The 13,406-nt window shown below is 41.8% G+C and overlaps 1 protein-coding gene across 1 annotated transcript in view; it reads left to right on the forward strand.

The window, feature by feature from the left end:
* The window catches only part of NTN4 (netrin 4), a 252,953-nt gene that overhangs the window by 190,278 nt on the left and 49,269 nt on the right, over window positions 1–13,406 (forward strand). The gene's annotated exons all lie outside the window — the stretch shown is intronic.

Genomic DNA, 13,406 nt, shown 5'->3' on the forward strand with positions numbered 1-13,406 from the left:
GTAAGGCCTCATGCACACAGGATGTTTATTTAACTCTCCTAGAAGCCAGCAGCATTTTTGCAGTAAAAATGCCTGGAGCTTGTAAAAGTGTCTTGCTTTTACAAGCTTTTAGGAGCTTTTAGAGGCGTCAAGATCTTGGGCGTTAATTCATTTCATTGGCCAGAATAAATCATTTATTCTGGTAATTGAAATGAATTAATGCTCAAGCACTAATGTTTAACAGCTTTTAGAAGCTGTTATCAGTAGCTGTAGCTTCAAAGATTTTTTCTGCCCAAACTCTGCTGCTCCTGGACACACTGGCAGTGTTTTTTTTTTCCTGCCTCTAACAGCCCCTAAAAGCTCCTGCCACTAAACACTGCTAAAAGCCTGTGTGTGCATGGACACATAGGCTAACATAGAGGGGTGTTTAGAGGCAGGAAAAAAAAAAACGTCATATGCCCCTAGAAGCAACTGTAAAAACGTCCTGTGTGCATGAGGCTTTGGGCACACTGGACCTTATAATAACGTTATAAAAACGCCAGTAGCTTTGCAGTGAGGTTTTCAGCGTTTTTGCAATAGTGTTTTTCAGCGTTTTTTTTTTTTAGCGTTTTTAAGCTTTTTTTGTTCAATGGGATCAAAAACGTTAAAACCGCTGGTGAGCCGTGTTTTTGATCATTTATCTGCGTTAGTAGGCGTTTTTTGACATTAGAGAGTTTTTACAGCTGAAAAACTCCTCTCAGAACCCACTAGTTTTGGGGTTTTTTTACAGCCAAAAAACTCCCCAGCCAAAAACATGCTGGAGTTTATTGACTGTAGAAAAAAACGTCTGAAGCCCAAAAAAACACCCAGTGTTAATGAGGCCTTAACCACTTAAGGACCAGCCTTGTTTTGGAATTTAGGTGTTTACATGTTTAAAAACAGGTTTTTTTTGCTAGAAAATTACTTAGAACCCCCAAACATTATATATTGGTTTTTTTCTAACACCCTAGAGAATAAAATGGCGGTCATTGCAATACTTTTTTTCACACCATATTTGCGCAGCGGTCTTACAAGCATGCTTTTTTGGAAAAAAAATCACTTTTTTGAATAAAAAAATAAGACAACAGTAAAGTTAGCCCAATTTTTTTTATATTGTGAAAAATAATGTTACGCCGAGTAAATTGATACCCAACATGTCACGCCTTCAAAATTGCGCCCGCTCGTGAATGGCGTCAAACTTTTACCCTAAAAAATCTCCATAGGGCGACGTTTAAAAATTCTACAGTTTCAATGTTTTGCGTTACAGAGGAGGTCTAGGGCTAGAATTATTGCTCTCGCTCTAACGATTATGGCAATACCTCACATGTGTGGTTTGGACCACCGTTTTCATATGCGGGCGCTACTCACGTATGCGTTTGCTTCTGCGCGCGAGCTCGTTGGGACAGGGGTTTTTTTTTTGTTTTGTTTTTTATTATTTTTATTATTTATTTTATTTATTTTTACACTGTTTAAAAAAAATAAAAATTGTGTCACTTTTATTCCTATTACAAGAAATGTAAACATCCCTTGTAATAGAAAAAAGCATGACAGGACCTCTTAAATATGAGATCTGGGTCAAAAAGACTCAGATCTCATATTTACACTAAAATGCAATAAAAAAAAAAGTCATTTTAAAAAATTACATTGAAAAAAATGTGCCTTTAAGACGTATGGGCGGAAGTGAGGTTTTGACGTCGCTTCCGCCCAGCAGTGTCATGGAGACGAGTGGGTACCATCTTAGCCTCACACATCTCCAGGCACAGCACAGAGAAGGACGCGATTGCCTCCGCCGCTACTGACGGCTCCGGTAGGCGGCGGAGGGCACCAGATCGCGGCGGGAGGGGGGGCCCCTCTCCTGCCACCGATAAAAGTGATCTTGCGGCGAATCCGCCGCAGAGACCACTTTTATCTGAAAGCCGACCACCGCACGAAAACGGGGATACCGTGGTTATAGCAGCTAGGTGCTGCCATAACAACGATATCCGCCGGCAAAGTTTGGACGTACATCGGCGGTTGGCAAGTGGTTAAAGCAGGAAAAAAATTGTCCATAATAATGCCACATGCATCAAAGAAGAGGACATTTTCCAAATTTATAGATTCATTTTTCTCGTAGCTTCGATCTAAGAAAGATATTTTGTAAAAGCAATTTTTTCTAGACTAATAAATGTTTAACATGAAACCTAAGATTTTTTAAGACCACTATTCTATCTGTACATGGTGAACCTTAGATTTTAAATTATGCTTCCAGCAATGCTGAATATTTACTGTAAAGCATCATCAGTATCATGTTGTGTTAAAGTGGTGTTCCGGCCAAAATTATACTTTTTAAATAAAAATACCCATATAATGCACAAGCTTAATGTATTCTAGTAAAGTTAGTGTGTAAACTAAGGTCTGTTTTGTTTGTTTATAGCAGTAGTTTGTTATTTTATAAACTTACAGCAGGCCATGGCCATCTTAAGTGTGGGCATCTGAAGCCAGACTGTATTTCTTCCTGGATCTCATCCTTGTAGATCTCGCACATGCTCAGTGCAGCACAAGCAGTGTAATAGGTTTTAGGTCAGGTTTCCATAGCAACGGCAGTGTCAGAGGAAGTTGCCGCCCCTTCCCAGAAGACATTGCAAACAGGAAATGATGCAATGAGCCACGGCTAGGGAGGAGGAAGTGAAAAATGAATACAGCAGATTTACAGTAGGTGCTGAGGAAAAAAAATGTAAAATATCCAATACGTTTACAGTGCACAGTTTAGTGAGGGATGCTGAAGAGTTGTAAAAGTGGGTGGAACTCCACTTTAAGTGCTTAGAGGCTCAGATGCAACTGACCCCAACATATTTAAAAACACAGGGATTAGTCAAATACAGTATGCCAACTCACGTATTTCAAGTGTGGCCCCAGTGATCATATAAACGCAATAACAACTACAAAGCATAGGTCAAGGCATTGGGACCCTAGACCCAATAGAAACAACTTTATTAGGACCCCAGTACTTGTACTTAGTACCAACTTTACTCAAAAATGTATTTTCAAATTTCCTTTTATTATGCGTAAGGTACGAAATAAATATAAATAGGCGTATCATTCACTATTCTATTGTGGGTTCCCGAGAAAAGAATGTGATTTAATGTGTCTGAGAATACTTTTTTTTTTTTTCTAAAGACAGGTAGGCAGTTAGTCCAGTATGTTATTGTAAAGTACGTGTTTCGCAAACCAATGCAGCCAGTGGCACACAGCCAAAAGCTGAGTTAGTGGGTGGTGATTTGATCTTCTTATCAGACACTCTTTATTAGCTGCTAAAAGTGTGGCTGCTGCTTAATTTGTCTTTGCTTTTGACAGAAATGCAACATTAAAGGCCAAAGGAAGATATCAGATAAACAGAGATTGTCTGGCTCACTTGTTTTCAATCCAACACATTCTAAATAACAGTAAAAAATTTATATCTGAATATTTTAGCTGCTGTAGGCTTTGCTACCTACAACAAAGTAAAACCCCTGGCAAACCGCTAAATACATTTTTATGTTTACAGTCTTTCCTGATGAAGGATTTGCAATTCTGTACAGCCAAACCTTCATTTACACACTTTTTTACACTGCACATTGCACAACCAGACAGAAGATAACCTTATTTATTGGCAGTGCAGTACATTGTGAGCCACACAGCCTTTTTATTGAAATTTTCCATTCCCTGCATAGCTGGGTACTTCCCGTATTTACCCAGCAATACTGAAAATGAAGAAACCCAAATAAACTCATGCGCTGCCGATATTTCCACGTATAAACGAATACCCTTTTGTGATCCCGCTGCTGCAATCACCACATTGTGTGTTCACACAAGATATAAATTGATATATTTAAGTGTAAAGCGCTGCTATATAAAAATAAATAACTGTCACCATATCTTCAGTGCTAAACCAAATAACACAAATGAGTGAAAAGAGTCCCCATGCACTTTAATACAGTCTTTTTAGAACAATCCTGCTTCAACAATGTGATCTTCCTACAGCTAAGTGAACCCCAAATCCAGGTGTTGTAAAATCTGTTGAAAACCACTGTGCACCACCTCAGCCATGATTCAGGATTTGCCCTCACCTTCATATGTTGACCTATAGATTAATAAAGGTCAAAAAGCGCTTACCCCACCTTCTGGGGGCTATATAATAGGTCTCTCGGTGGTCCTGGACACCCCTCTAACCCACTGCTCACAAAGGGATAATGGGGGTTATTTACTAAAGGAAAATCCACTTTGCCCTGCAAGTGCACTTGAAAGTAAAGTCACTGTAGATCCAAGGAGGACATGCAAGGAAAATAAAAAACAGCATTTTAGCTTGCATATGATTGGATGATAAAATCAGCAGAGCTTCCACTCATTTCAGATCTACCCCTTAGATTTAGAGCGGCTGCACTTCCAAGTGCACTTTCATTGCACACTTTTAAGTGCACTTGCAGTGCAAAGTTGATTTGCCTTTCGTAAATATCCCCCAATATCTCTTTATAACTCCGCTGCAGTACTGTTTAGCTCTGTACAGTGACCTCAAAGCCACATAGGAGCACCATATGGTGTAGTAATAACCAATATCATAAAATTTATTAAAAATATCACTCACTTTTAAAAACAAATAACTCGCAATGTATGAAAAAATCAGTGGGGATACTGCACTGTAGTTCCTGCTGCACTTCTGGTCCTCAGCTGTTATGTCAGCTGGCTCCTCCCCATGCGTATCGTCGCAGATCACTTAACATCAACCCCTGTTAACACCTATGCGTAGTGCTGGGCTTCTGATGCTTCTTCAAAACACTCCTTTGGAGCACGCTGTAGACATGATTGTAAACAGTGCATTCGCATTGAATTTACATTGGGAGTGTAATGACATCATGAATGATGATATCAGCTGCAATGGTTCTGTCTGAAAATTTGTACTATGTCTAGCCTCTACCCCTAGCAGTAGATCACGACTACAGTAATCAAAAGCTGGCTGTTTTCAGCCAACAATAGATTACTATTAGAAGTGATCTTCTGCTGCACAGGTGCTTGGGGGGTCTTGATCTGATTTCCAGCCAATCAGCAGCAGGCACTGTTAAGACATTCTTACAGGCTCAGGAGTGGCTGTCAAAATACAACTTCATCAAGGAAAATTCCTCCATCCAGAGTGTTTAGCATGGATAGGGGAATCTGTTGATTTCTTCCCTGCAGCCCACAGGGCTGAACGAGAGAAATCTTATCATGTATGGCTAGCCCCCCCCCCCCCCCCCCCTAAAAAATACAATAGCCTTGCAGGGAGGATTCGTCCATCCATGTCATGAGAGAATAGAGAAATCTTTTAGATTTTGTTTGTTCAGCCTGCAGGCTGAATGAAAGTAATCTATAGTGTATGACCTGCTTAAGCTCCTTCGAGCAAAAATTGTTGAGTTTGCGCTTGTGAGGAAACAAGGTTTTAAGATTATTTGACAGAGAATTGCGTATATAATGATTTGCTTTGAATACTGCAACAATTTAGCTGGTTCCTTCATGTTTTTGAAATAAATCTTTTAGCTGACAGGAATGTCAGAAATGTTCTCCATTTTTTCTACATCAATTGTTAAAAGTAAGGAAAAAAATGTGACAGCTTTCCGTGAGACTAAACAAGCATAACTAATACAAATATGTACAGCCTCCTTCTGAGTGTAACAGTTTAATTTCACACTTTTACATAGGGTGAGGTGCGATGATTAGCCTATTATGTGACAAATGAATGGTTCATATGCTCAACTGCCAAAGGTAAAGTGCGCTAGGGAGGATAAGAGGAATACCAAAACATTTATTTGTTTGAAAAGGCATTGCATCTGTCAATAGTTTTAGTCATGACATGTTGTCAGGCAGGTGCTTGAAAATAAGTAGAAGAAAATGTTCATGTGTGTTCTGGTTGTAACACTGGATACAATAACAGTGCCCCTGGCACCACATACCACACTTGATAAAATAAATCTTCTGCTCAACCATTACAATCAGGAATTGCAGACAGCCATTTTGGACACCTCATTTTATTGTCTGTAATGGTTCATTTTTTTAGACCTAAAGTCTAAAAGTTTATTTTATTAGACCCCTATTCTAAATGTATAGAATATCCAGTTTCAGGGTCCTGCAACATATAAAAAATACATAAGATTGTGCAAAAACATCCTGAATTGTTAAAGGAGTTCTATGGTAATGGCATACACTTTCTATTTATAGGATCAGCATTGTAATAGCAATAATACAATTGGTGTGTGTATATATATATATATATATATATATATATATATATATACATATACACACTGTATATGTGTGTGTGTGTGTATATATATATATATATATATATATATATATATATATATATATATATATATATATATATATATATTATTCTTTTATTAAAATTTTCATAATAAAGTAATAAAGCTACAAACATTAAAACGGAGTCAACAGTCTGCACTACAATACACCAGCACCAGTGAATAATGCAGCTCCAGACCATACCAGTGACCAGTTTCTTGTATAGATGTAAATAAGGAGAATAAAGCACATATTTACAGAGTCATATCGCATCACCTCTGGGATATCAACAGGTATTGGGCCAGGTGCTTACCAAGGCCTGCATATAATTAGAATTTTGCCCTTGGTATAAACTTTTAACCAATAAACAGTTAATCCGAAGCGGTAGAACTATCATTCATTCAAATTTAGTTGGTACCCTCTACTAAGATATGTTAGCTTTGTACAGCGATAAGTTTTTACTTATCAATGTCTTCCAAGCCACAATGGTTGGGGCCACCGGTTCCTTCTATGACCGAATGATTATTTTACGTGCATACTACAGGAGTAGGGTAAGTAGTGTATGGATCACCTTTTTTTGGTGCCAACAGGTCCACCAGTACCAACAAACAGACTCCTATGAAAGGTCTGATGGTAATCATCGCAACTGACTTGACACAGTCCATAACCTCCGCCCAAAACTGCTGGATTAATGTGCAATGCCAGAAAATGTGCAGCAAATCCAGCCCAGGGGGAGCATACCTCCAACAGTTCGAGGGATGCGCTGGAAAGATTCTTGCAAGTTTAGCTGGAGTGTAATATAGTCTATAGAGAAATTTTAATTGTATCAGCTTATCCCGTGCTGACACCAGTATAGAAAAGGTTGAGTTCCACACATCGTCCCAGTCATCACTATCAAGTTGCGGGAAGTCTGACAACCAGGCAGCGCGACAGGAGGCCAGAACCTTAGTAGTATATATAAATAGTTGTTTATAAACAACAGAAAGCACTTTAGGGAGGTCTTGGTCTCCAAGCAAGTATTCCAGATCACCAACCATCTATGTTAGAGAACCCACAATTGGTATATTTGACAAGCCAATATAAAATTACTTTAATGTTGTCATTGCTGCCTGTCTGCTGTCCATCTCTTTCAGCAATTCCCTAGATTCCCTGCATACTTTGGATTTTCTCCTCTGCTGTTTACTTTCAGTTTCCAAGGACTATGTATCCCATGGTACCTTGCTGCCTAAAATAAGTGATTCCTGTGCTGACTCCATCTCTTGAAATTGCCCCTCTCAGCATTTATGTAGTTTAGAAGGCAGGCTCTGTGAATTCAGTGACACAGCAATGCCTACCCACAAGGCATAGTGAATGTGTCACAGAATTCAAAGAAGTATATGTGTGGAGATCTTCACAAAGTAAGCTATTAAACTTCAAGATCATTAAGGTTAATAGGAGTAGTCTAGAAAGAATGAAATAGAAGATACATCTGGAAGGCATAAGCAAGTGATGACCAGAAAGTGGTGGCCATCCTTTTTTAACCACGCCCGGCTTATAGCAGAATGGCAGCCGGGTGGTGGTTCTGCTATCCTGACTGGGCGTCATATGACATCCAGCAGGATAACATGCCGGCGTGCCGCACCTAGCGCATCGATCGCAAGTGCGGCGTGTCAGTCTGACATGCTGCAACTCCGATCATGGTAAGAAGCCTCTGACAGAGGCTTTTCACTACGTGATCAGCTGTGACCTGTCACAGCTGATCATTGCGTGAACCAGAAGGAGCCGGTCAACGGCATTCCTCGGTTCACGCTGACAGGGAGCGCCAATCAGCGGCTCTCCCTCTCAGAGGGGGGGGGTCTGTGCTGATAATCAACACATTGATTATCAGCACAGTCCCCATCAGATGTGCTCATCGCCTGCCAATTGGTGCACAACAGCGGCCAGTCAGTGCCCCCTCAGAAAAATCTCTCAGTGCCCACCACAGTTCCAATCAGAGTCCACCACAGTGCCAATCAGTGCCCAGCAGTAACACCTGTCAGTACCTCATCATCAGTGCTGCCTATTAGTATCCATCAGTGCCATCTGTTAGTGCCCATCAGTGCCGCCTGTCACTGCCACCTATCAGTGCTGCAAATCAGTGCCGCCTATCGGTGCCCATCGGTGCTGCATATCAGTGCTGCCGATCAGTGCTCATCAATTCTACATATCAGTGCCTACTCATCAGTGCCGCCTCATCAGCGCCCGTCAGTGAAGGAGAAAACAAAATTTTCTGACAGAGACTAAGAAAATTTCAAAAATTTTGGTCTTTTTTAGTTTGTTTAGCAAAAAATAAAAACCCCTGAGGTGATCAAATACCACCAAAAGAAAGCTCTATTTGTGGGAAGAAAATGATAAAAATTTTGTTTGGGCAGTGTTGCATGACTGCGCAATTGTCATTCAAATTGCGACAGCGCTGAAAGCTGAAAATTGTCCTGGACAGGAAGGGGCGAAAGTGCCTGCTATTGAAGTGGTTAAATATATCTTTGCAAGGTAAGATTTGTTGCAGGGTATGGCAGCTTTGCTACGTTGTAAAGCCACCCATAAATGTGAACACTATTTACTTTTTTTAATCCTACATCACAAGACATAGGAGAATAAATTCTTGGGACTGGTGTAATATGATCCACTGCCAGGTGATTGGACACTGGCAAATAGCAAAGCTCTAGTGAGGTGCTTCCAGTCACGTCACGTCCGGGTCCCAGCTAGCGGTTTCTCTCTCGTAAGCAGTGGAACGCATGCTAACTCTATAACGAGAGCCCAGCAGCACGCGGCTTCCATTGAACTATTGCAGGCTATCCTCAGTGCCAGGACAAGACCAAAGCAAATGTAAGCAGGCATTTTTTGTATTTGACTCCTTTTTAGTAAAAACAGTATTGTGCTATGTACTCTCCCTTTGTCTTTTATATGGGACATTTTGAAGCTCTATCAATTGGCTCAAGGCATCCATCCAGGATTTCCCACACAGCGCTTTAGACCTTCTTTTTAATTAAAGAGGTCTTGTTCATCTGGTGAGCAGATTTCATATTCAAGCACTTTGGGTGATTCTGAATTGCAAGTGGTGAAGGATATCATTTTTGTGATTCAACCATCAAGACTAAACACTAAAGTTTATGGACTTATTATTATTAATTGGTTAATTAAGCTGCACTTTATGCACATGTTCACTTTATTCCGAGGACTAATTCATATATTGCTATAATTATTGTTGCACACTTTGCACATGTTCACTTTATTATATGGTCTTATAAAAGTTATACATTAATTCACTGATATATTTAGCGCCCCCTACCATCACTATCCAAATAGCAAAGCTTGACACACCAAGCATAAGCCCACCCACTCCCAGCATTGCCTCAGTTTTTTGCACGTGTCCCTTGGTGCTGAGAGAGGCTTTTCTGCTTTAATGCACAGATTTTTACTTGAACTACCTTTCTCTGCTAAGCCTCAGTGCTCTATAGCAGTGACAGTTTTCCATGCTCTATAGCAGTGACAGTTTTCCAGATTGTTCCATACAGATGGTTATATCCCAGAGGGGCAGCACCTGGACCTCAGTAGAAGAGCAGGTATGGCCTGTAAGCTGCATTGGCACTGGATCCCGCATGTGGCACTCATTTTGGCAGGCGATTGCATCTGTATGTTAGCTGGTGTTTTACAGGTCTGGGGCTGTGGTCTGATGTGGCAAAGCCCAGTACCTGAAGACCCTGCAGAGTATGGCTATCTAGGAGAAGATGAATATTAAGCTAGTTATTCAGCCCTGCGCCGTGTGTGTAAGTGCCCCTTTTGCGAGAGGGGTTCCCTGGTGCTGTCTTTCCTCCTTCAGATGACTTGGGGACTGAGGATTTAGATGGTGGTTTCCTGCTGCGCCTGTGAGAGCAGCAAGTCCCAGCTGGTTGCGCTACTAGAGGCCAAGAAAGATTCCTTCTCATTCTTTTCAGGACTTGGAGGCAAAACAGAAAAGCTACTTTTGAAAAGTCCTGGAGCCTGAAGGCCACCAAGGCAGACAACAAACCTTCTTTCCACCGAAGGGGCACCCCTACTTCTGCAAGTGAGGGAACACTTGGTCATTTACATATGGTTACACATAGAGTCATCACAGGTCCACAGATGTTCTCTGTCAAACTGCAGACAGAGACTGAAGGAGCACAGATGTCATAAAACTGACATTTGTCCCACTCAGCTCTAGTCAAGAGGGGATCTGTTCACGTATTCCTTGCTGAAGAGAGCTGACAAAGCCCATGTGAAAGGATACTTTGTCAAAAATTCCATTTTAGGCTCACTTTAAAGGATGAGTATACTTTTATTAGAAGAACAATATTCCACCTATCCTGGCCCTTCTGAGCTAAACTATACTAGATTCCATTCACCGCTGCTGCATATTCTAGAATAGTAGGGGCTGTCTGCATAATCAGTTAAGTTGTTGTAATAGGAGAAAAATGTATTGAGAACTGATTCACACTGAGTCAGTTGAGTCACATTTCAAAGAAAATATATATCTGGAAGCATTATTTACAAAGTATACAGGACACCCTGAGTTTTACCATTGTTGTCTTGGTTACAAAGAAGTGACATTTGTATCTTTGGCAGCTATAGAAAAAAAATTTAAATAGGTAACATTTTAATAATAATATTTTACAATGGCTTGTGTAGCACTTAAGTATATTAAACCATGGCTTGATGGCGGAGTGAGCGGCCGCATAGTTACACCGCTCCGGCTCTGAACTGCCATCCTACAGGCATCCTGCATCCTATCTCCTCACCGGAGAGCTCCATTTGTTCCCCACGGCGGTGGGTACAAGACAGGCTGGCTGCCATGGTAACATACGGGCCGGCTTGGCCCCCATCCACGTCGGACCGGATGGCGGGGTTCCAGAGGCAAGATGGCGCCGGGGCACAGACTTCTCAGGCAGCCACGCTGCAGGCATCCATGTCTGAGGACCGGAGCTCTGCTAATGGGGTGAGTGTTTCCACTCCTGCTATTTTTCGCACTCAGACAGTCTCCCAGCCCTCACAAGACTCTCAGGCAGAACAGGACCCCCAGCAATTTGCTGACAGTGACGAGCTGAATCCCCCTGCTGAACCTACTTTAGCTACCATTATGCTGGCTATACAGGACTGAAAAGGCCTCACTCACTACTCAAATAGCCTCTATACGGATGGACTTCTCACTCCTGAAACAGGATGTCCAGAACCTCCGCGACAGGGTCGGGGATATGGAGGAACGTATTAGTTCTGTAGAGGACACTATGCACCCTCTATCTGTTAAAGTGAGGGACAATACAGGGGAACTAGCCCTTTGCGCCAAAATTGACGACCTGGAGAATCGTTCAAGAAGGAACAATTTATGTTTTGTGGGGTTCCCTGAACGCGCAGAAGGCTCGCACCCTGAAAAATTTCTATACTCCTGGCTGAGGGACATTTTCGGCACGGACGCACCCTCATTCTCCTATGTGATTGAGAGGGCACATCGTACACCTCCACGTCCTCCTCCGGAAGGAGCACCTCCACGTTCAGTCATAGCTCGCATCCTCAACTTCCAAGATAAAGTGGCCATCTTAAGAATAGCGAGGGAGAAAGGTCCGCTCAAGTATAACGGCAACACTATATCCATCTATCCTGACTTCTCCGCTGAAGTGCAGCGCCAACGTATCTCCTTCTCAGCAGTGAAGAATCGACTGCGTGAAGAGGGTCTGAAATACGCCATGCTTTTTCCTGCCAAGCTTCGCATCATATTTGACAGTAAAGCTCACTTCTACACCAGTCCTAAAGAAGCCATGGCATGGCTGAATGACCGCTATGGACCTGCAGGCAGACGCAGAGGTAACTGATAACGACAACACCTGGTTGTGGACTCCCCTGCGGACTACTTTTTGGTCGCAGCTCTGAAGTCTCCCACTCACTAAGTGCCGGCCTCATAATGATGGGGCTGCCCACCTTTACTAGAAGAACCAAAATCCTGTAATAACCTTCAACGCCCCTTGTGAACTAAGGAATGATCTTATTTTGTCTTCACATGGATGTGCAAAAACAGTATCCTAGATGGGGTCATAACTTTATTTTTCTATTGTCAGTTGAGAGCCACGCCAAACTCCACGATACCTCCCCACCGGTTAGTGGTGTGACCATGGCACAGTTGGACCCTCACTAACATTCCCCCCCTTTTTTTTATTTTCTACGGGGTAGAAAGGGTCTTTTTGAGTTTTAGGGATCCAAGGCTCGCTAAGTTGGGGATGGCCGAGCGGGGTGGGAGATACAGGTTTTTCAAACATGGTTCAGTTTTTGTTCTTTTTTTTTTCTTTTTCCTTTTTTTTCTTTTTTTCAATTTTTGCAGCTGCTGCTCGGAGCAGCTTATCGGTTCACTCTGATTTGTCTATTAATAGCACAGATTTGAATAAGCATAGATATCTGAAATGTGGTATAGATGTGGTTGAATGCATGTGGCCTGGCGCGGCCTGTGAGATACTAGATATGAATACATTTACGTGTTTTTGTGATCATAATATAATGTCAGCTTTGCAGTGTCGGGGTCCTTAAAAATTGTGTCATGGAACACTAGAGGTTTGAATGCCCCTCAAAAAAGGTCACTTGTTTTTTCAGTCCTAAAGAAATGCCGTCCTCATATTATATGCCTCCAAGAAACTCACCTAACTGATACTAGGGTGAGGGCCCTTAAGCGTCCATGGCTGGCTCAAGGTTATCACGCTACACACACAAATTACTCTAGGGGGGTTTCCATTTTACTGGCTAAATCCCTCCCAGCTGAAACTACACAGGTCAAGACGGATCCAAATGGGAGATTTGTCATACTTACTCTGCAAATTTCAGCAGTAACGTTTACTCTTGTAAACATTTACATCCCCCCCCCCCATTTTCGGTGGAGGTACTATCAAAATTGTCACTTCACTTGTTGAATAGACCCCCCGGACCTTCAATTTACATTGGTGATTTGAATGCTATATTAGATCCAGCCATGGACCGCTTGGGGGGTGGGGGTAGACCCTTTCCTTCCCTTCTGAACTGGATGCAGGTTTATGACCTTACTGAATTATGGCACTGGAAACACCCAAACGACAACCAGTTCTCTTGTCATTCAGACTCCTTTCGCA

Source organism: Aquarana catesbeiana, linkage group LG03, assembly GCF_042186555.1.
Source record: "Aquarana catesbeiana isolate 2022-GZ linkage group LG03, ASM4218655v1, whole genome shotgun sequence".
In the NCBI taxonomy this organism is placed as follows: Eukaryota; Metazoa; Chordata; class Amphibia; order Anura; family Ranidae; genus Aquarana; species Aquarana catesbeiana.